At 46.1% G+C, this 24522-nt stretch overlaps 1 long non-coding RNA gene across 1 annotated transcript in view; it reads left to right on the forward strand.

Moving 5' to 3' along the window:
* The window catches only part of LOC143303861 (uncharacterized), a 67379-nt gene extending 43629 nt beyond the window's left edge, over positions 1 to 23750 (forward strand). The window contains exons 2-4 of the long non-coding RNA XR_013060524.1: positions 7328 to 7414; positions 23029 to 23108; positions 23224 to 23750. This is a non-coding gene — a long non-coding RNA (uncharacterized LOC143303861). The remainder of the gene's footprint in view (positions 1 to 7327; positions 7415 to 23028; positions 23109 to 23223) is intronic.
* Positions 23751 to 24522: the final 772 nt, after the last annotated feature.

Raw genomic sequence — 24522 nt, forward strand, 5'->3', positions numbered from 1 at the left:
TTAATCGGCGAATCGTAACAGGGCGTTAGGTAGGCGGCTGTCGCACGATGAAGAGCGCGACGACGGCAACGCGTGCAGGCAACAGGGATACAGACAGGGATACCTTCATCGACTTGGCGATCATCTGAAAAAGCTGCTACGCTTCAAACAATTTGCTCGCCGTGTCGCGATTTAACGGCCATTTTATGCTATCTCGTGTATCTTTATGGGTCGTTTGGTTCAACGTTTGGCTTGTTAATCCTGTACTTTGTCCATGTTACGCGCTATTATATAGAGTGCCGTGAATAATTACCGACTTATCGAGAACGTACTTTTACGTTCGTGGCAATGTTGCAACGAAAATTCAGGAAATCGTCTACACCACTCAGGCAAAATCGAAGAAGGAGGAAGCAGGCATTTTCTGCTTCTTCGAACTTCGCAAGGAAATAAATCTTCCGTCAAAGCTGTGCTTTTCGTCGTGCAAAAGTATGAACTCGCCTGTTAATTTTCTCGCTCGTTCATCCTACGTTTGATAATGTCCAGGCCACTGAGTCGAGACTCGGTCGAGTCATCGCGCGTGTAGTCAGAAGATTTTCGTTATTCGAGTTAGGACGACGATTATGTCGGTCCTTGTGACGCGAATAATAAATTTATCGTTTCCTTCGTGTACAGAAGTGCTTGCACAAGTTCCTGCGCCATTCTCCTGCGAATCTCTCTTCTGACGTTTCTAACTTTCCCAGTCATTTTTCCCTGCCAAGTGTATATCACTTTAATCAAATTTTGTACATTATATCGATAAGATTGCCTCGATAAAACGATCCTTAAATCGCGTTGGAATTTCGGACAATAGACGAATGAAGTACACGCGTACGTAAATAAGCGTCTGAAGGAGTAGCATATTTATGGAAGTTTTAAGAAGATAAGGAATTGCTCGATCAGACAGCAGCATCGTTAGCCCAACTTGAGTTTCCAGCAACGTTATTAGCTCCTCTCAAGAAGAAGGTAAAACCAAGGAAAAAGGCAATATATTGATAGAGATTCAAGTAGAAACAGCGATCGCGTCTGACTAAGCGCTTCCTTATCTCCTTAGAACTTTCCTAAGTACTCGGTACACGATACTCGTTTCAGAGTGCGTGTCTCATTTTTCAATTTCCATCGATGTATCATCTCATGGCGAGTGGAAGAATATTGAAATTTATTTATTTATTCGTACATCGTTCTTTCGTCTTTGTTGATTTTACCTCGCAACAGCGGTCTAAAAGCTGATGCTTGCCATTTCCTCTCACCGCATTCGCAATGCAATTTTTACACATTCCAATTTTACACATTTACAATTGTTACATTTACATCGTTTATCGATCTAATTGCTTCGTTTCTAACGATCGTTTCACGGTGTTTTCTCGACCCGACTTTCGCGTTATTCATTCAGCGGCATAGTAAAACAGCGTCGTGTGCAGTATTTCGCGTAACATTTCAATGAACAAAGCGCGTAAATTAAAATAAATCGATTAATTCATCTACGCCCGATGGTTTACCTCAACGAACTGCAATATCATGTAAATTACATTAACGTGGAATCCAACAGAGCCGCTCGATTCACCGGCAATTATAATTTCCATTGTGTCGTCGTTATTTATTCTAATGTATGGAAACGATTTTCCAACATTAAGCTTAGAGTCTCGGGCCAGAAATTCAGCTCGCTCCGTTTCAGTCACCAGCTGCGTTCCTTTGTGCCTTGTACTTTTTAACGAACAACTTCGTTTTTCGATAAACTGCTTTGTTTAGCAAGTTTGTAATTGTCACGCGTACCTCGCGGTTTATCTTTATTTACGTTGGTTTCTCGCCGCGATCGAATGGAAATCGTGCAAGCACGTAATTTATGTAAGTTTGAAATTCGATGTCAATTAGATGGCACCCAACGATATTGGGAAATTTGCGAAAAGCGCGGTCGACTGGCTTGCCTTTTGAGAGAAAACGAGGCACGAGACCGAAGAACGTAAGTGAGACACAGGTTTTAGCCAACGATAATAAATAAAAATCGCAGGCTGTTTTTTAAAATCTTTTTAACAATTTGTTGCTGTCCTTTCTTGGAGCAAAGCAAGGAGAAAATGCCAGAACGAAGTTCAGAGTTACAACAGCGTATCAGAATACTACTTACGTTTCTGGTCACAAATTTTACCGAAATCCTCAGGTGGAAAGTTGCACAGATCAAATTATTTTTAATAAAAATTATGCATCGTATTATTTTACGATAATTCGCTCAATTTCACTTCACTTCAGACTTACAGCGAAGAAACGTAAGCGGATGCTCTCTATCTTATCGCAACTTATCTCAACCCTTGGCGATGATTTTTGCCAAAAAAGCAATCGTACGACTCACCTGTACAAACACTTACGATAGCGACTTCACCTTTTTATACATCGAATTACTTAATTAACCGACTAAGATACGCCAAAGTACAGAAAATACTATCTCTAACAATGTTTCGTTTACTGAGACAAGCTTTTGTCATTTTTGTTCTACGTGCTATCTCGTATGGATGATGATTCTCTATTAGAATCTACTAGTCGCAAATCATTCTGAACGTAATTAGATAGGACAATTACAACGATAGTATCACGGTACCTGACAGAGCCACTCTACGAAGGAAAGGAAAAAATATTCCTTCGAGTTGTTTGAATAAACGAAAGTGAGTGTCTATGAAGTGGGAAAAACGATCGGCTTGTAGAAGTCGTTTATCGGTTCAATTTAAAACGAAAGTGCCTTCACGAGTGATTTCTTTCTCCCCATAAATACACCTGCACTTCTTATTTATTCTCCTCCTCTCTTAGCAAGTCGACGATAATCTTTTAAGACCATAATCTTGCGTATGACGTATAATTTAAGAGCAACGATACACCACACGATTCACGGGAAATTAAGTGAACAGCATTGGTTTACCTGAGAATTCGATCTTGAACTCTACAGGGTATAGTCAGCTCTATTGTGCGACACAACTTTCTGTAGTTTGATGTATAGAACGATAGGAAATTCTGCTAGGAAAACTATAGCACTGCAGCTGTTAGTGCGAACGATTTACTTAATTTTGTAATCTTGAGGTGATGTAATGGCCTTTTGTGTAAAAGGTGCGATAAAATAATAGGAAACTTTTGATCATGTAATATCGTACACGTGTCCAGGTCTAATTAATTAATTACTCGATCGATGGAAAGTTTGATTAACCAACTGGTCTCGCGATACTCCACCATTTACACTGCCGTAGTCTTGGTTTCAAAATTTCGAAGCAGCTCGGACAATGAAAAGCCGAGACTTAGCGCCACCAATAGTTTGAATAATTTGCTGTCAAACTTGGACTGGTCTAAGAATCGTTCGTGACCGAATTCTGTAAGAGACGACGAGGTAAATCGCTTAGAAGAAAACAAGCCTACGGTGGCCTACACGAGCGGAACAGGTATCTGGTCTATCTTATCGCAAGCTGGAAGAAACCAGCGAACCCGATCCTCGTCTGCTCTCAACTGTCGGCAGGTCGCGTGTAACCTGGCGCGCGATAATTACACACGCGAATTTCACTTTCGACCTCCGATACCGATCAGCGATTTGCTCGCATGCAGGTGCTCTGAACGTGCCTGCTCTCTATCTTATCGCCTTACAACAATGTCATCCGTACCTTCTCTCTCAGCTACCTGTTTCCATCTTCCTTCGTAGTGGTTCTTTATCCTTGGGCTGCTTACGACGACGCTGCACACCAAGTCCAAGTAGCGAAAGAGCGAGAGAACGTACAAAGAGTGAAAAAGAGAGAGAGAGAAAGGGCGGCGTACTACGCGCGTACTCTCGAATACGATGTGACTGGGCGTTAGGTCGTGTCCGTGCAGACCTCACACCTACCAAAGTTCCGTAGTCATGAATGAACTTCCTTGTGTGGAACCGTTTATGCTTTCCCTTCCTGCCTCCGCCTCTCGTCGTTCGTTTCACACGTGTACGTATACACGGGCTGCGTGTGCGTGAGACCATTGTGTGTCTGCCTGTGCGACTCTCTCGCTCGCTCCTCTCTCTGTGTATGTGTGTAAGCGCGGTGCACGTCCTCCCGTGGGGGTTAAACGGCTTCCCAACGTGGTCAATAGTTTCCCGATCCCTCCCTTTCCATCCCCTCGCCCCCCGCACACCCATCCGCCCGTCCACCCCATCCCGCTCGTTTCCCTTTAGTCGTCGGGCTGCCTCTGGCGCCGCGACGTTTCCTCTCAGCCACTTTATATCACGCGCTCTCCCAAAGAACAGAGAGAGCAGAGAGGCAGGTGCACGCCGGAGACGTGCAACACGTCCACCGTGTACACCGTCGTCCGACCCTCTTTTCCCTTCCGTCCTCCTTCGTCCTGCTCTTCCTGTTCCGCGCTGTCTTGTGCTCTTACATCCTCGCTGTCCTCCTTCTTCCTCTTCCTCGGGTTTCTCTCGTCTTCCCTTCTTTCTTTGGACCTCTCGATCCGGTCGCCGTGCCTTGTCTCACGCGACCGACCAGTCTAATCCGAAGATCGATCTCCGCAGCCCGAGCCACGTGCCAGTTGTCCTTTCAGGACACTGTCCTCTCGTCAGCTGGCCAAAACTCAGCGACTTCGATCTTCTAGGCTGGTCTTTCGACTGACAGCTTCTGTTTGGTTCGAAGAGATCGTCAGGAGGAAGGCTCCTGGAGTTGAGGCTCCAACATGGTTCACCTCGCGGTGGATACCTTTTTTAGGGAATTCGTAGCACGAAGGGAAATTCTCTTCGTTCAATTGTTACTTGGCCAACAGCTTGGAGTCTGCGTACGTTTCGTGGAACACGTAGAACTTGGCACTTGCGTTACGGGGACGTAGAGTAGGCTTTAACCCTCGAAGACCGCAATGATCGTGATCCTGTAAGCTCTATGAGCGCGGCAAACTCACAGTTTTCCAGATGCGAAGAAAAGTATATTGGCACACGCGTACAGGTGACTGGGTACACAGACTTGCGCACAGAATCGTACACCTTCGTGCAGATAGACGTAGGCAGGTAGCTGTTAGCTTAATGAGCTATACCGCACGTATAGAGGTGGCATGAAGCGTAGCACTAGGTTCAAGTCTATCATCCGAGGAACAGCTGAGAAATACAAATTCATTTGGTTAAAGACTGTCAACTATGCGGAAAAATCAAGTAGAAAAGTATACGCAGCGGGGAAACTCGGAGAGAAAAGAGGACGGGGATTGACGTTTCACGCGTTTCAAAATTAAACAGAGAGATATTTGCTGTCGATTAGTGAAATATTTGACATTTGTTCGTTGACGAGTCGTTATGCGAATCGTTTCACTGGTCGAACTCTCACGAGACACCGTGACGACCATAAATCAACCGGCGGCGGTAAAAATATCGACCTGGAGGGCGTGCAAAGTGATTGCGCTGGTATTATAGACGATCAAGCAGCCGTAACATCGGTACGACCCAGGGTGCTCGACCACGTGGCGAATTACACAGATTCTCCCACGCCACGCGGCTGCTCGTCCTTCACCTCCCTCTCTTTATCGCGTTCTCACCCTTTCTACCCTCTCTTTCCCTTTAATCTATCCAACCTTTAGTCTCCTTTCCGCCAACATCGCTTTGTCACGTACATGTGCTCGATCAGCTCCGCTCGTTCTCTTTTCTTTCTTCGTTTTCGTTCGCTGTGTATAGTCGATGAAACGAACACGATGTCGGCCAATGAGCGGTAAAATTAGCCTGACATTTCAATGTACGTGACGTTCGAATTTGCCGAGTAAATCTGTCGACACGCAGAAGCCAGGCAAACGCTGTTTTGTCAGTTTTTCTGCCACGTTCACAAGATGAAATTGTTAATCGTCTCTTGGATAGCCTTCGCGCTATCAGAATGTGTACACGCGTGCATATCGAAGCGCGCCGGCAAATATCGTGCAATTTAAAACGAATAACGAGATTTTATTTCTATATATTCTTCGTATCGTTCTTTGTAAAACGTTCCTGTAGGTAGAAGCTTCGTAGTTTGCTGGAAAATATACGCTGCTGTTCTAATTTGACTTGAAACTACAATGGTTTCAAGTAAATTACGTGACACATTCAGACCTCGACATTCCACTCTTCTTATAACTATTTGAAACTCTTCTTATAATCTTGCCACGCAGAGGTATCGCGTCTGAATCGCGACATAAAATCGCTGTCTGTCACAGAAAGCCTTTAATCCTGGCGCGGTTTCCTCGCCCACTGCATAATTCTACTAATATCAACACCATCGACGCTCTCACGAAACGTCGTCATAGCGCAGCGAAGGGTCCGGTTCACGACCTTGCCGTATTTTTCCTACCGACTGTACCACGTTCTGCTATCACGGTGACAGGAACACGAACAGAAAGCAGTTGCACAAAAGGTGCCATTCCCCTGCAGTCATCTCCGCCAGCCGTTCATTGGCTCGTGAATGGCTTCGAACTATGTACTATTAGGCCATCAGCCACGACACAGCCAGTCGTTTTCCGTGTGTGTACGTATACCGTAACAGGGCAAAGGAGAAAACGAGACGGCGTAAACGGTGGGACAGAGACGAACGATCGGGGAACCAGGCAAGAATGAATGGCATACGCCGCGTTAATAGCTTGTTCTCGCTTCAGGGTTGCGCGAGGTCAGTTCGCTTTTAACCGGCTCGATGCCCCGTTATAACTCGCACGACCGTCACCTGTCTTCTTTTTGGCCAGGCTGATACGTTAGAGGGATTTCGAGCGTGAACGCAACTTGCCGGGCTAAATTGATGACTGAATGGCTGGCTGAATGGGCCGGCCAAGGATTACGCTCGATCTACCGGCTATTTGGCAGTGCTTTATCTCGTGGCCGCTGGATACGCGGTCGTTTTCTATTTGGAGAGACTCCTTTTGCCTCTGTTGTATGCGTGATTCTTCGCAGTTAGCCGGTTCCTGACGAATTACGTGCTGGACCTATTGTTTTACGTGGATTCCCAACCACCAGACCCACGCTCAGACAGGGAATTAGTTTCATTACCACGTTTGGTTGAACAATCGAAGAGTCGGTAGAGTTGGAACGAAACGTTTAACGCGAAGGAGCTGCAGTTACTAACAAGTATGAAATTGCGAGGGATCTTACGAAACCGGTCGTTATCTTTAGGTGAAATTTTCTTGGAGCGCGACAGTGCCTTCGAGGATGAGATTGGTCTTTGAATAAAACGAGCCCAACTTAAAGCAATTTAACTTGCCCAACTTCCAACCTTCTTCGCTATACCAATTTTTTCCCTATGTTCCCATCATCGATCTCAAACTTCCCTCCAACCTATCTATACCATTCTCTAACGAACTTTATACACTGACCATTTTCCAAACTTTTCAGATTCCTTCGGACAATCCTTGAAACTCCAAGACACTTCACCGGCAGCCCACGAGCAAGCAGCGACAACCTACGACTATGCGGCGTCAGGTACGATTTTTATTTTCCTTATTTGCTCATGGTTGTAATTAGGTGTGCGGATTTTTGCGCAAAATTCAAAGACACACGATGTAACACACGCAAGGTGTACCAGTTTTTTGTCGGTTATAACATCTACTCTTTTAATCGCGTGGATGGGAATATTAATCCGCGTAAATATCCGTCTAGCTACGACACAAGAAGTTTGATTCGGCTTTTTGCTTCTCGAATGCACCGCTGTGTAGGACACCGAAAGGAAAAATATACCTGCGTTGTTCTGACACCAGCCAATTATTATTGATAATAATAATAATTTTAAATAAATAATGGTACACGTGAATGGTAATTGACGTGTCATGAGTATAAACTTTTAAAAAGTGGCTGGCGCTACAATTACAATCGAATATAGTTTTCACACCGGCAAGGTACCGAATTTTGAAATTCGACTCGCCACGTTCTTCCTCTGCAATCTTCCCTTGAAAAGAAAAAGAAAAAAGAGAGGAACTCTTCATTCCCAATAACATGGAAGTATCCGAACAGTCATAAATGTCTATCTGTCTACCTTTGTCGCTCGCACGGAGTCGCGAGGACGAAGCGGCACAAAGCAAACGGGAATGTGATTTTTCTTGCCGGAAACCGCGCTCGACCGCCTCATCAGCAGGGAAACCACGCGTCTGCGGCGGCACGCGGCCGAGTTAATAGCCCTGCTTCAGGGTTGCCTCAGGTTAGTTGACGTTTACATAAATAGTCGGGACCGTGGCTCGTGCCGCTGTAAAAGAGAACGGTTCGACGGTGTCGTGCCTGCGGGGGAGGAAAGCGGCACGTTGACGTGTACACGCGCACAGGCTACCAACACGGATCCCATTAGAGCAAGATAGAATAATGAAAAGCAGGAAGAAAGAAGAGGGTCGCCAGTAACACGTTAAAGAGTAACGCAGAGAGACAAAGAGAGAGAAAGAGAGAGAGACAGAGACAGAGAGAGACAGAGAGACGAAGGAAACGGAAGGAGGCTTGGTCGCAACCGTGGCGGCAGTTGGTGACAGGTTATTAGTCTGCCGTAAGTCTGGCTGCGGTGAATGAGAATAATAGCTTAGGTGTGACATTGCCCCAGTGCCTAGACTCGTGCCAGGCGGTTTCCGTCTCTTTCTGTTCCGCCAACACGGTACCTCTTCGTCCACCTTCAGACTCCCTTTTGCTTCACCACGTGGCCCCGTCTTTCTTCGTTCCATGACGCTTGTGTTCGTGCTCCATCCGCTTGGCTGGCTGAAGCCAGGCATTATTGTCGTAATCTAGGTCTAGGCTTGCTCTCAGCAGGTGTCATGTGCCTATTGTTCCTCAATGAAAATCTCGGCCCCTCGGTCACGCCATCGGAAACCAGACGCGCGCGGTGCTCGTTCCTTGGCTGGTGAACACCGGCACGCGCCACTTCACAGAGACAGAGAAAGGTACGCCGCGGGACAAAACCTTCGCAGCGGCTGCGATTTGCGCACGGATTCTTCTACCGTCTATTTAGCCGCCGCGCTGGAACGTGCTCGCGCACACACAGAACACGTGGAACGCTCGCCTGCCCGTAAGTAAGTCTACTTTTACCTTCGCGTGTGCCTGCGAAGAGAGCAGCGTGCGTGCTGCTTGTCAAGCTTATCAAGAAACGAGGGAAATCGAGTTGCCTGCTCCTAATCTACGGATTGGGAACGTAGGAACGACCGGAGGAAGGTTTGCAGGTTTCAAAAAGTGGACAGCGATGCAGGTCTTCTCGAAGCTTCGGGTCTGCGACGGTTGGGTCGTTTCGCTCACTCGGTAAAGTTCGTGTCTGTTTCTGGTACTTTTATCTTTGGTCGAGAATACGAGCTACGTGATAAAAACAAACTATTAAAATAGGTACACGATGGAAATTATTCGTTGAACAGCGAGTCACGTGACCCGTAGATCCGAAGCACCTAAGTGAGCCAAGGAAACGTTACGGTTTGGAACGAGCACGTGGTAGCCAAACGTAGTTTACGATACACCTGTTCCGATACCATATAGCAACCTGAGTTATAAAAATGAACTTGACACAAAGATAACTCTACCTTACTGACGTGTTTCCATCATATTGATGAAAATTCCGAGAACCTACTTTCCTACGTTTCGAAAACGTTCGAAAACGCTCGCCTAGTCCAGATAGAAGAACGCCAGCTATAGGAAAGGCAGCAGAGCTCATCAGGCGAGATCCAAACGAACTCTAACGTGTCGTTTCTGTGAGGCCGCGTGGGCAGCGCTTGTAATGAGAGCGCCAGATTTACGATCGTAATCAAACGTGACAGATAGCGCGTCAAAGAAAACAGGTCTGGTCGTTAGCTATGTGTCCCGTGCTTCTCTCCATCAGGTCTGGCTTCCACTCGTCTAACTCGGAATCCACCTACTCCCCGTCCTCCCTCTCTCTCTCTCTCTTCCTCTCCCTTTGCCTGTCTCTCTTTATCTTTCTTCTCGTACACGGATCGACCCTAGAAAGAACTGGCACGCGCCCAACCGCTCGTGCATTAAACAGAAGCCTTTCGCCTCTCTGTGGCGGGGAACAGGGCCATGTGTAAGTATGTATTACACGGATGTATCGCACGAAGCTGTAGAGCGAGGCCACCGTATAAGCTAAACAAATCCACGAACGCCGCGGCCGCCTGCGACGTCGTCCGTGTGCCGATTCGTCCATGTTGGTGACACACGTCGCCGGTGTATTGACATTGGTTAACGGCGGCCTGTCCCGTTGACATTGGCGGCGACGGTGGTTTGTCGGTCGGGTTCAGGTTCACGGAAGCCATTCACGTTTCGCACGCCGGCATAAAGAAGCGCCTGTGGCGCCTACGGCCGATAAACTGGGTTGCCGGTGCATTCAGAAGGGGATTTACGCGAGCTTTCGCGTTCCAACGTGCAGCAAGAGAGAGGGACAGAGGAGCTCGGGCAAATCGAGGTTCGTTCGCGTCGCTTCGTTTTGTTCCTCGTCGGAGCAGGCGGCTTTCCTCGAGCGGATCGAGGCTTTGCGATGTTTCGAGCCAGGACAATCGGGTGTTTTAAATTTGTAAGTTTTACGGTGATCATCACGTATCGCCCTTCGGGTTCCCAGCGCGCTTTTCATAGCGCGCTTTCTTGGCGAAAGTTTCGGAAAGCTTCCTCGGCTCTGCCTCGGAGAATATTTCTTCTACTTCGCCTCGCATGGTTTCCGTTTCACATTCTTTTTATATATTTTGTTATACGGGGCAGCAGTCTCGTCGCTTCTTCGTTATCAGATAAATGAAGATCATTAAACCGTGCGAATATTAAATTAACTTGTCGCAGTTTATGCTCGGTGTTGCGCTCCATCCTGTTTCCAATATTATCATTCCTATCTCATTCGCAACTACACGCTGCACAAGTGGAAAGTAAGAAACAATTGCTTGCCCCGCGTCCTAATAAATTCGCATCCGAAGAAGGCTATTCGTGTGTCTAACGACGGTTAGTAAGGATCAACGAGATCGAATCAGTTCCAATTAGATGCGTTTTCATCCTCCTTGAATTCCATTCAGATTTAGCCCATGTGCAAGAGAAACAAAAGAACACGCTCCCTGTTAAAAGTATCCCTCGTTCATCTCGGTCAGTAGGTCAAATCGCTGGGTCCTGGCCCTGCGTCAAATCACCACGCACCATCTCGACCTTCTACCATGTGCGGGTAAAGTGCAGAAAAACAGTCTGCCCGGTGAAGCGGACAGATTAATTAGCAGGTTGATCTTCGTCGGACAGGCTAATCCCCTTTCACGGGAGTCGTAGGGGACGAGAAATAGAAAGGGAAAACGGGCGGCAGAGAGCGTGCGTGGTCGATATAGCCGGCCTGGTAGTTGAGAAACTGCACCAATTGCACGAGTTTCAGCTCGTTAATGAAGTGGCTGGCGTCAGTAACGACGTACGCTCGGCTGCCACGGCCCGTAATGACGCGGCTCTCGTACAACTAGCGTTTTCTCTGTAGTGGTTTGCAAAGGGTGCTCGCTTGTGTTGGTGTGGCACGTCGGCTGGGTCAGGTTCACAGCAGCTATTAACGCTTCACACGCTGGCGTAAAGAAGCGCCAGGCGCCTACAGGCGATAAAGTAAGGTAGAGAGGAAGATGCCGGGGCTGAGGCGAGGAGGCGCCGCCACTCATCGGCTGCGAGACGAGGAACGCGAGGGGTTGCTTTGCTACGGCGTCGTATCAGTGTACAGACGCGCAAGGACGAAGAGCGGCAGAGGGCAGCGGGAATTTCAGGGTCGTAGGGAGATAATGCCTCTCTTAGAGCGTTTGTGAATGGAACGGATCGTTTCCCGCTACTACGACCTTTCCTCGCGTGGTCCTACGGCGAAGGGTCAATGGCCCTGTTTAAAGGCGACTGCCACGATCGTTCCACTACGTCACCAGGCGTGATCGTTTTGCGAAGGATCAGCTGCGATAACCGATCCGCTCTCTCTCTCTCTCTCTCTCTCTCTCTCTCTCTCTCTCCCTCCCTCTCTCTCTTGGATATTCTTTGTGCGCGTGCAGCTTGAATGGTCGGTGAAGTTTTACGAGCGTTTTAAGATCGACTTTATGTCTAGCGGAGGGTCGGGCATCGTTTGTGTAGTTCGACGTGCTTGTTGAATCGACTGCGTGAATTTCAGCGGTTGCGGTTTTGTTTTGTGCTTGCAGGTATCACGTTATGGTGTTGCGGTAACGTTTAGCATCCCAGTCATTGCAACTGCTCGAATCCTAACGCAATTCAATTTCTTCGTAGACACACGTCCTTCGAATCGTACTCGTCGTTCTGTGGTTCAGTTCTCTGTAGGAGATTGTTAGCGTCGTCAATTAGAATTTACATCTTGGCAATCCTCTTTGCGGAATCAATTTTCAGTCATCCACTAGAAATAGGTCGGTGAGATTACGTTCATCTATCGATCGATCATGTAGCTGCCTCTTCAAAAACTGCGATCGTGGACGCTCTTATATATATCGATACGGCGAAGATAAGGATCGTTGTATAACGTCATTAACTTATACATTGATCGATATCGTTGACCCAATTAACTGGTTAAATAACTGGCTTGTATTATATTTAATCAACCATCTCGTACTTTCTTTCTCTTCGGAGGATGACGTTCGCGATGCATCGACGATGTCGGCAAAACCGATACGATAAAAGTAAAAATCGCTAAGGTCGACGATCGCAGCATCGACCATATCTAACGTCATTAACTCGAACATTATCAACCGTTTTCATGGGATATTCGACTTGAACGACATTTAGCCATCCATCTCGTAGCTGCCTCTTTCTAAGGGGACGACGTTCCTAAAGGACCAACGTCGGCGCGATAAAAATAAAAGTCGTCGGGTCGTCGATCGCAGCATCGTGAACGCGCGATTTCTGCTTTCTCGCTGACAACGCTATCATTCGCTAGGAAGAGGCCGCCCGCGTAAACACGAGGATAAGTTTCCGCTAATTTGAAATTCAAGATGCGGCGGCTGCGGGATTCCCTAAAAGAGATGTCAGGCTGGGATATCAGCTGACTGGCGGCGTTGCTAAGATGCACCCATTCATCCCCGCCTGATCCCAGCTTCTCTTTCTTCATTCACACATTCACGGCGGGCCCTCTCGTGTTCGCCCATTGACGTGCCTCTATTTTCTCTCTTCCTCGTTGCCTCCCGGTCTAGCCACCAGGCTTGGCCGTTATGTCGGCCGATTACACCCTCTCTTTCCCTCCTCCCTCGGCATCTTTCTCTCCTAACGTCCTCTTGCGGTAATACCACCACGACTAACGCGCAATCACGACCACCAAGAAGCATGGATATCCAACGAAGCTTCCTCGACTCGCTACCGCCGCGTCATCCCCTTGCCTTCGCCAACACAAATACCCTTTCCCTCTGCTCACCGTCTGGCCACGTTCACCGACCTCCACGTGCCATCCCTCTGGCTCACCGTCGCTATTTTTCTTCGTCTTTCACCCGCCGCTCTCCTCGCCCAGCGCTCAGCCAGCCCCGGTATTTTCCTTTGTTTATCGCCGCGAACAACTTAGCCAGCAGGTAGCTGGCGCAACAAAGACGGAAGAAACGAGCGGGAATGCGACTGGACTGGGCGGACGCGCACCTCTTCGTGCAACAAGGATGCCGCGAGGAAGACGATTGCCGGCCACGCGAGATCCTAACCGTTCGAGCGAAACGAGAGACGCCGCTCGCTACGAACAAGGACAGCCTGGCGTAGTTGGTTGTTCGTGCGTTTGGAATTTTGCGGGCAACTCCGATGGGCAGATCGATGGGCAAACAGGTAGTCGACGTTCTATTCCATCTTTCCATTTGATGTGGCTGACTCTTAGTAGGTCGGATCAAACAGGATAAATAAGTGGCTAATTGAAAGATAATTACTGAACGGCTCTGTCAGGATCAGAAACAATGCAGTGAGTGCAAAAATGGAACAAGCCTGGAGAACAATGTATCTTCTCACACGCGATTTGATCCACCAACTAGTGCCGGTTGACGGTTAATGTCGATTGATCGGTTGAAGTCGTCTCTTCCTCGTGAAAAATCTGTTTCCTTGCACTTGCAGTGTTTTCTTCGGTTATTATTGAAAAAAGGAAGATGCAGCAGATGTCTGAGCTACGTTAACGCATAATAAGCTTTCTCTCCTGAGAAATCTGCTGAAAAGGAGATTCAGCGGAAGTTATGTCACCTTCGTCTGGTCGTCAGAAGCTACGTTTCATCACGTGTCGATCGAACAACATCTGATAAAATTGTGGAACGGTTAACGCGTTATACAGTGTTTTCAACTGAGATTGCACAGGCTGTTATCTTGCTGAATCGTAGAACACTATGAAAAAGTCGCCTATATTTCCTTTCGTTACAGGATAAGAAAGTTAAACTGCACTCGAAACGGTGACCATTAAATGTGGCAGTGGTACAGTACAGTCCGTTACAGGCTGTAGCATTCTTCATAGTTAAAAACTAACTTACTGTTATCTTCAATGTCTAAACCCTCCTCACGACTCAGCCTAGTCGCGTCCTACATCTCGTCTCCTTGACCCGAGCATTTTCTTTCCGGCAAAGTATCTTTGCCAAGTATATCCGACAGCGGTGGAAAACGTTCTCGCCAGAGTACCAAACGAGTGTTTCCTTCTTGAAAAGGAGAGCCCTCGAGGAATGTACAAACATGGTAAGTTAGAAAATCTACGATTCAACGAAACTTGTTAAACGTACCGTTCTTTTGTCTATCGCCAAAGAAAGTTAGGCAATTGCTATGAATCTGGCAACAAATACGCCGAGATAAGTTGAAAACAATTGATAATAATTTAAAGTTACCGCATAGCGTGTGAAATAATAATGAAATCTAGTACGTGTCGGATCATTCTACCGAGGTATTAAGGATTCATACGCTTGTCCCAGCTGGCCTACTTCCAAGACACAGTTTCGTGCACAGTCACCATATCTCCCCTCGTTCGCCCAAAATCTACGATAATACGACTCTAAATCATTCCAACGAGCTGTGTATCTCATAACGAAACTTCCAGCCTGCCAAAGTTTCGCGGAGACTCGAAGCAACCCTTGCCTAACCCTTTCGCAGTCCTATCGAGTTTAAACGCGGCGTCATATCGCTTGGAATTATTCATTTTCGTCGAACGAGTAGCAATCAGTAGCTCGTGCGAATGATGTTCGTGGAAATTCATATTTCTTCGAGTATTGTTTCGTACTCGGCAAACGTTCACGTCCTTAGATCTTTGAGAAGCGCACGAACACAGTCCGCTAAACGTCCACAGAGTGGAAACGAGATTCGCAACCGCCACTTCCATTAATTATTTTCCATGAATTATTTCCCACCACTTTGAAATGTTCCCTAGTAGTTTCAAACGAACCTACCCAATGCTGTAGCCGTGAAACTTGGAAGAACGAGAATTTCTAAATTTCATGAATCCGCCGGTAGCCTAGCGAAGCTAAACGGCAGTTTAGAAGGAGCCAGCAGCGAGCTGAAAGCCGATACACAAGCGGAATAATCCTTCGCTTCGCTGACTGAGAGTAGACGCTCGATCGAGTCAGAAAGATTCCCTCGACGGGTTAAAAGTCGTTCGATATCTTGGGGTTCGTGTCACACGTGGCGTACCTGGCAAGGCAGAGCTGGTTCGTAAGGGTGGCGGTACGGTACGGCCCGTTGGAACTGAAATATTCCAGTAGTCCTGTACTGCGGGTTCTCCTCTTCGTTCACTGGGTCAAGTTCAAAGCGCTGGGTAAGACGGAGGCGGCTGTTCGGAAACGAGGAAGACGGTGAAACGCGGAAAGACGAGGAACGCGGAAGAAGGACGAGAGAAAGGAGAAGCAGGAGGGTGAGGAGGAGGCAGGAAGGACGACTAAAGTCGTTCTTTCGTTAGTAACCACCGATCGATGGTTGATCGAGATAACAGGTAGGCGAGGTCGCTATAAGGGGTTTGCGAAGTTTCGAATGCCGGTTTAAATTCCCCCCTGTCGCCACCCTGCCCATCCCTCGCTCTTCCCTTTGCTCTCTCTTCTTCCCTCTGTCGGCCGTTCATTCAGCTCGTTGCCTCGTTCTCTTTCTACCTCCGGCCGAGTATCCCTCTTTAATCTTCTCCCTCTGCGGCGCAGCACCCCACGCGAATGTAGGTGAACTTGCCTGGTTCGAGGTAAACTACCGTCGAGACCACGCCGGTGCACGCGTGTGTCCGTGTATGCTTTATATGCACTTCCGTGTGCACGCGACACTGTGTGCGCCCGGTACGAGCACCGGCTGACACGTTTGCACGGTTCGTTAGCGGATACCTGGTGCTCCAGATTCGCGGCACGACCGCGCCACCACAGCACGGACAGAGATAGAGAGAACGTGCCGGCTGCCGGGAAAAAGAGCAACCAGGAGAAGAGAAAGAGACGGAGAGAAGGTAAAGGGCTTATCGCGATGGCAGCGCGCTGCAGGAATCCGGTCCGCTTATCGCTCCTGCTGCCTGTAAACATCGACGGCGATCTGCCCTTTCGCGTACGACTTCCTTGTTGCACGTCCTGTTCCCGATCTTTACTGGCTTCCTCCTCAAGATCCGCTGCTTCCGATTACACGGCTAAGTAGACTCTAACCTATGAGTCTCGATGTATATAGGATTTTCACCGAGTTTATTCGCACAGCAGCTTCTTGTTCCTCAGCTTTGCCACGTCTCCTCTCGAGATTAACCGATTCCCATTAAGAGGATCATGCGAGTCTCTAATAGCTGCGAATTTTCCTGTATCAGCTTTCACGGGTTCATCGAAAAGCAGGTTGCTTCAGAAGATTTGGCTATTAGATGGATAATATTATTTCGTCTACATGATTCTGATGATTTTAGTGGAAAGTCAGGTTGCTGTTTCTAATCTTTGCTACGTCTCTTCTGAGGATTGGCTGGTTCCAATTGCAGGCACAGGTGGATTACGTGTGTTAGCGTGTGGAGGATTTTCAGCCAGTTTTCTTGGAAACCAGCTTCCTCTTTCTATTCTTCTCTATGTTCTTTTACAGAGGAGCAGTTTTCAAATTCAACCAGGTCCACGTCAAAATGATCACTGCTGTTTCATTTCGTAATTAAGTCGCGTCCTTCTCACTGTCTTCAACGTTCAACGATGTGACATTAGTTGCGCGCTAAAGTTACACGCTTGCTACAAAACATTCTGGTTTCATCATCCTCTCCATTTTCGTCCAAGTTCCAATTACCAAGAAATACGAATGTTGGCGAATGTACGTAGCTGCGGCGATAAAAGCGACTTTTACCGGGTCAAGTTTGCCCCGTTCGAAAGAGGATCTTGCTGAACGATAAAGAAGTGCGACTCTTTGTATACGCGGCGGATAAAGCGCTGAAGGAGAGCAGGGAAGCGTTCTCGTGTTACTAATGAGCAATCGATGTCTTATTGAGATATCCTTCTTTTCTCTTGTCTCGTCTTTTTCTGCCCTTCCTCTTTAAAGGAGAACCCGAGCCTTGTCTCAGGTCCCCGCAGGTCTCCTTGGGTCCAGCAGTTTCACTTTTACTTTTTTACTCGTTCCACGATCTCAATCTGTCTTCCAGCTTTCGCTTTCTTTCGCTCTCGGGCCATCGTACAATGAGTCATGTCACTGACGTTAGTTCGCGCACGCTTTGTATAACAGGTTGTTGCACTTCGCGTACGATCGCACTTCCTCCTCCAGATGCAACGATTATCCTGCTATCACGCGATGGTAGTTGCAAGACTTGGTGGTTGACCAACATTTTGTATTTGTATTTGTTACGCGTAAGTTAGTCGGCAGGTGAAGTCGTTCGTTAAGACGAACAGCAGAGACAGGTAAATAATGGAACTCGATGATTCGAGTTGCTTCTCGCGCTAACGTACCTCTCAAACTTGATCGTCAATCACCAGAGATGATCAGTCACAAGAGTAGAACACGTGGGAAATTATTTCAGAACGTACGAAAATTGCATCGTCGTCGTTATACAAAAGAGTAGCGGCGAGTAGAATGAAAGGAGAAAGGAAATAGAATGGGAGGAAATCCATTAGTGGGATTTATCTTTGTCCCTGCGGGTTCCTCAGGACGCGAGTCTGATTTAATGTGTAGGAGGATTTTTACGTTTTACTTCGCCGCTATCATCCTTTTAAATTTATCCTGCCATAACTTGATCAACGCTGTAAATAACATGCTGTAGCTCTTTACAAATTTCTATTATAGCAGGTGAAATTTTAATTGGGTCAACTGTGCTTTGTAATCGCTGAAAATATTAATTTAGAACTTTCTCCGTTAAACGAGTTCCAAAAAGGATATTTCCTAAAAGAACGTAGTACTTTTAACGAAAGATATTGAAAAGCCAAAGAACTTAGGTTCGTCCCACTTTCACGCAGCTTCCATGAAAGAAGTTAGATCTTCTTTATTCGTAACGCGACGCGTATCTCGATTTACGCAAATAGATCTTGCGTTCTCGATGTCCCTGTGAATGATTCTCGGATATTTGTATAGCCAGCCGTATTTTTTCAATGGCAAACGCTTTTATTTCTACTGCGATAATAAATATTCATTTAGAAAAACTATTATCAACATGATAATTTCCCTCTTTTGCAAGGTCGTCAACTCTCTGTTGAAACTCTCGAAACAATTGCTACGCTCGTAAAGCAGCGACAAAAAGCTACGAAAGAACGCTGTCCTGTTTGGAAATATTTGACGAGCAAAAAGAGGAATCCAATGGAAAGTTCATAAGCCCTGTACAGAGTAACTACAGTTACTTCGTGTAAATAACTTCGAGAAAAAACCGCCAGCACGCCGCACTTACGGCAGACGTCATCAATCATCCGTAATCAAACACGCCAGCACGCGATCAATATTTTAAACAGTTTTCAGACTTCAATTAACCTCTCGACAAATTTCCGACTAGCGACAAATTGAGACAAATCGAGGCGCGCCATCGACGTTTACGCAACGCCATCACCGACACGCCGTTCTACGTACGTTCGCGTTCAAGTCAGCCAGCGTGGTAGCCACGTTCGCTCAGGTTAGGCGTGTCGAGATCCTTCAGCCCCAGTTCCAAACAACCACTTTTTTCTGCCCCTCTATCGGCCGATCCTTACGGGGCACGTGCGGTTTCTCGTGTGATCGACGTGGATGGAATACTCGCTTCTGGATGCTGGCCGTATACGCCAAGTGTCTCGCGTACGCGCGAACGTGTCTGCTGGGAGCTGGGAAAAAACCGGAGAAAGCGCGACGGAGAAAGAGAAAGAGAGTAAAAAAAAGAGGCAAAGAGAACGAGAGGGAGAGCAGGAACGTGGACTCTTTCTCTCTCTGTCCGTCTGTAGAGACGCGTGTACGCGTCCGCGTTGTCTGCGTGCGACGGTGTGTGTACGTGAGAGTGGCACGCGATCGTCGAAACTTTTGCTGTCCCGCGAATCGAGAGGTATGCAACAGCTGTTATCGTGTTACGGGTTCGCACGAGCGGCCCGTAACTTCATATCATCGTGCTGGTGGTGGTTGTAGGAGACCACTCGATGGAGTAGGTCAAGTTCACCACGCTTATGATAACATTTCTGCTCCGTTGCAGTTCCGTTCCGCGTCTAACTGCACGTCTTCTGGCCCCGTACTCCTTCGCCTCATCCTCCTCAAACCATCTCCTCCACCTCCGCTCGCAATCCGCTGTACTCTTGCCGTCCCACGGATTCCCCGCTCCACATTCCTCTTTCTCCGTCTTTGTCTAACCGCTTTCATCCCTCCGTTTAGCCCGCCCTTTAAACAGACTCGTCTGCCCTCATCCTTTCCGCTCGCGTTTGTAAACATCGCGAATCCGTGCGGGTGCAGCAACGGCTCACCTTGTGTTTGCTGCTTACGAGACCGCCATAGAGGACACTGGCATGCCTTGGTAACCTGCGCTGCTTTATCGTGATGCGCCGTGGATGGAGGAATTCCAAGTTCAAGGCCGAGCCGAGACACGCAGTAGTCGTAGAAACGAGGATGTTGACATAAGATTTGCTATTCTGCGCCTGGGCGATTTTTTACGTTTGCTGCAGTTTGATAGAGACTTTTCGATAGATGAGCTTAGCGTATTTATCTCCGTGTTGAAGGTGGAGGAATTTCAAGTTCAAGGCCGAGCCGAGACACGCAATAGTCGTAGAAACGAGGATGTTGACATAAGATTTGCTATTCTGCGCCAGGGCGATTTTTTACGTTTGCTGCAGTTTGATAGAGACTTTTCAATGGATGAGCTTAGCGTATTTATCTCAAAGGTGGAGGAATTTCAGGTTCGAGGGCCAGGGACGTAGTCGTAGAGACGAAGAATTTGACGTAGGATTTGCTATTCGACGCCTGGGCAATTTTTTACGTTTGCTGCAGTTTGATAGAGACGTTTGGATGGATCAGCTTAGTGTATTTATCTCCGTGTCGAAGGTGGAGGAATTTCAAGTTCAAGGCCGAGTCGAGACACGCAGTAGTCGTAGAAACGAGGATGTTGACATAAGATTTGTTATTCTGCGCCAGGGCGATTTTTTACGTTTGCTGCAGTTTGATAGAGACGTTTGGATGGATCAGCTTAGCGTATTTATCTCCATGTCGAAGGTGGAGGAATTCCAAGTTCAAGGCCGAGCCGAGACACGCAATAGTCGTGGAAACGAGGATGTTGACGTAGGATTTGCTATCTTGCGCCAGGGCGATTTTTTACGTTTGCTGCAGTTTGATCGAGATTTTTCGATGGATGAGCTTAGCGTATTTATCTCTGTGTCAAAGGTGGAGGAATTTCAGGTTCGAGGGCCAGGGACGTAGTCGTGGAGACGAAGATGTTGACGTAGAATTTGCTATATTAATTTGTACTTTACAATTTGTCCAGCTGGACATTTGGTAAATTTTTCAAGCTTAATTGCTAAATAACACGCGGATGGTTACCCCCAGCGGGATACCATCTTCGAGTTTGACCATTTTATTTCTTTACCGAGGTCAGTGCGGTGTTTTCTTTTTAGTCTTCTTTCTGCGAAAGTTTTTAAGTTTGACCGAGTTTGATCGAGACGTTTCGATGGATGAGCTTAGTGTATTATCGTGCTGTTTGATAAAAGAATTGCAAGTCGAAGAGAGTGTCGAGAAATATAGTAATATTGCTGTAACAGTAATAGCAATATTTTAATTTCCCCATGCACGTCTTGTACATATGTAGACGATAACAATTGCTAGTCAAATGTTAAAATACTCGTGTTAGACTAATGTGGTTGAATGTTTCTTATACTTCTCGAAACAATGTCACTTTCCGTTTGAAATTGAATGTACCAATTTTATCACATATTTATTCTCTCATTATTTATTCAATATTCCAATTATCAAACAGAAGAATAACATCGGGCGCAAACGATGCTATTAAATTTCGCGAACGACGGTGGACATTAAACGTGTTGATTTAAACAAAATGTTGACGAAACAACCGAATACTTGTGATAGTCAGATACATTTAAAAATCTCAATGCTACTCGCTATAATGATACTGGATAATGATCGTCCTAGAGACCATGTTCGTCTATTTTTTACTGGAAGAGGAGGAGGGGGGAGTACCGGTAATTTGACTCCGGTTGGCGATTGCACGTAGCGGCGATATTGTTTTGCCCGGAGTTTGTTTACTTTTAAATCTCGTGCATCGAAGCAGCGTTGATACTCGGAGGCAAAACAACAACATGAGTCACTCTCGGTCCAGATCGCCCTATGACTCATGCTCCGCTACAAATTAGTCGGCATCGTCGTGTTGAAAGAGCAACAGACTGGGTCGAACGAAACAAAGCGAAGCAATTCGCACGCACCAGACCAACCAGCAAGGAACGACTTTAAAGCAACGACTGAAAGTACATGTTCGAAGAGGAAGAAGAGGTTGGAAATCTCGCTGCTACAAATCCTACGTCTGCCAGGAAATCCGAGCCACTTGCACGGAACGGTTTCTCCTTGAAGAAATTCCGTGGCCGTTGCCTCGGTTGGGTCTCGCGTACGCAATAAAATGGAACAACGAGCGAGTGAGTCACCGGGTGAACCGAGTGCCGCGACCAGACAAACGATGCACCACGTTTCACGCTGATCGAGAAAGTTGAGAGAATCCATGGACGTGACGCTGAATGACGCGAGCCCATTACCTTCCGCAACTCTCGGAGCAGAAGAGGAGGCGCGCGCGTGTCTGTGTGGTCCCCGAGTGATTTCTTACGCCGGTAAACGGAACAGTGTCTCGCACACACGTTCGCCCCGAAAGCAACACGATGTTTAGCGAATGTATACGCGGAACCCGGCGATTACGATCGTTGAGTGATTTACGAGCTCGGCCGGCTCGCACGAGTCCCTTAACCTGTATGTTTGCAGACCGCATTCCTGGGAAGGTTCGTAACGCGGCAGAAGCACGTGCTGGCGCGTCTCTTGCTGCTCGATTTGGCCGTCAGACGGGGCCGAGAAGCGGCCGACGTTCCTTCTCTCGCGAGTACCTACGTACGTGCATGTATCAACGGTCTTTTATTTCTCTCGCTTTATTTCTATCCTTTTGCCACTCCCCTGCTCCCGTTTTATGTACCTACCTTCCGGCCATTCTGTCCACGAGTCGAACGCACTTACTTTGATTTATATTGCGGCCTGGCTGTCTTTAAAGAACGCCGGTTGCATCGCCGATGCAATTTGTATACATAGGTTGTCCGATAGGTTCGATAGGTTCAAAGGATGCGCTAGAAACACGCGAAAGTACGAGAAGGAAAGACCGTCGATGATTGGATTAGCAATTACCTTTGCGCAATATTTTTCTCCACGAGCTTCACGTGCAAATCTTCGCTTTTTTCTCTTCTTTTCTAACGTACTCGCAAGCTCTAGATTTTAGTATATTTTTTCACCGTGGCGTGTTGCCGAGGAAAATACCAGTAGGTAATTTTTTGATATATTTTTAAGAAGAAATACCATGGAATCGGGAAGAAAGTGTCAGTGATGATATTGTGAAATATTTTTATCAGCGAGCTTAGCGTGGAAATTTTCGCGTTTCTTCCTCAATTTCTTTTTCGAGGAGGGAATTTGGTACGTTTTGTAATTAATTTGTCGAGCAGGGTAGAAAATGGAAGGTTTTTGAATTAACAGTGCCAGCAGTCCTCCAGTGAGTTTCTCTAATGTTGTTTTGTTAATGGCGCGTGTTTCTCTAATTTAGTTTTTGTTTTTTATTTCAGAGCGATGCGCGCGCCTGTGTGTGAGGTCCGCTGGATGCTTTTTGCGTTTCACAGGTCTCGCTATGTCTGCAGCGTACAAGGTTTGTATTAGCTTGTTTAATTTGTCATTTCCTCTCGCGACCAACCTTTTTTCTGTTTCCTCGATCGACATGGGAATTTTTATGACCGCGTATAATCTTGTTTGTTCCTTTCAAGTCACTGCTACGTTGATCTTCGAACGAATCCTGTTCTCTGAACTGTCCAAGGCCATCCGGTACAAGCAACGTTATTCGATTAATCGCGTAGACTTTTTGGTATAGTTAAAAAAACTACATATAAAGTTTGCAAAGAGCAATAGGTCTGGCAATATCAATTACTATACGCACAACGTTGTATGGATGGTTCAGACGTTTTCCAGCCGAAAATCATTGCAACAATATCTTCTTCCCAACGCGAGAATTGATTGTAATTTTAATAAATATTAAAAAAAAAAAAAAACAATATCTTCAGCATATTTCTATGGAGAAAGTCGAGATGAAAGCTTAAATAAAAAAATGTATTATTAACCGGTTGACACGCAAGCGAAATAAGACTCTACGCGTACTAAAAATACCATTTAATGTAGGCCAACGTAAAATTATGTACAATTCTTGGCATCGTCTAAACGTCCACCTTTAAAATGATATACGCCGTCTGCCAGACGTCTTTGTACGTTAAGCGATTAATATATCTTCAGTATCACAGCTTGGAGACATTTTTCGCTGTAGAATTCAAGTTACAGGAAATTTTTATGACAACCAAACTCAATAAGATCTCTCGTTCTTTTTTTTTTTATTTGGGAGTATTTTACAATCAATTCTCATTGAGAATTATAAGTAAATTATTCTGGTACTATAACGTGAATAATAATAAATAATTATCGTATGTTTGATTCTAGCTGAATCAAATGTAATCTAATGTTTGGATTAGATTCGATGGGAAAACGCGAGTTCGTTCACCACAATGTTTTTGTTTTTATTATTTGGCAGACTATTTACAATAAATCCTCATTGAGAATTATAAGTAAACAATTCTGGTACTATAACGTGAATAATAGTAAATAATTATCGTATGTTTGATTCTAGCTGAATCTAATGTTTTTTTTTATTTATTTATTTAAATTTTACAATTTGTCCAGTAGGACATTTGGTAAAATAGAATCTAATGTAATCTAATGTTTGGATTAGATTCGTTGGGAAAACGCGAGTTCGTTCACGACAATGTTTTTGTTTTTATTATTTGGCAGACTATTTACAATAAATGCTCATTGAGAATTATAAGTAAACAATTCTGGTACTATAACGTGAATAATAGTAAATAATTATCGTATGTTTGATTCTAGCTGAATCAAATGTAATCTAATGTTTGGATTAGATTCGTTGGGAAAACGCGAGTTCGTTCACGACAATGTTTTGTTTTTATTATTTGGCAGACTATTTACAATAAATCCTCATTGAGAATTATAAGTAAATTATT

This window comes from Bombus vancouverensis, chromosome 17, assembly GCF_051014615.1.
Source record: "Bombus vancouverensis nearcticus chromosome 17, iyBomVanc1_principal, whole genome shotgun sequence".
Classification (NCBI taxonomy): domain Eukaryota; kingdom Metazoa; phylum Arthropoda; class Insecta; order Hymenoptera; family Apidae; genus Bombus; species Bombus vancouverensis.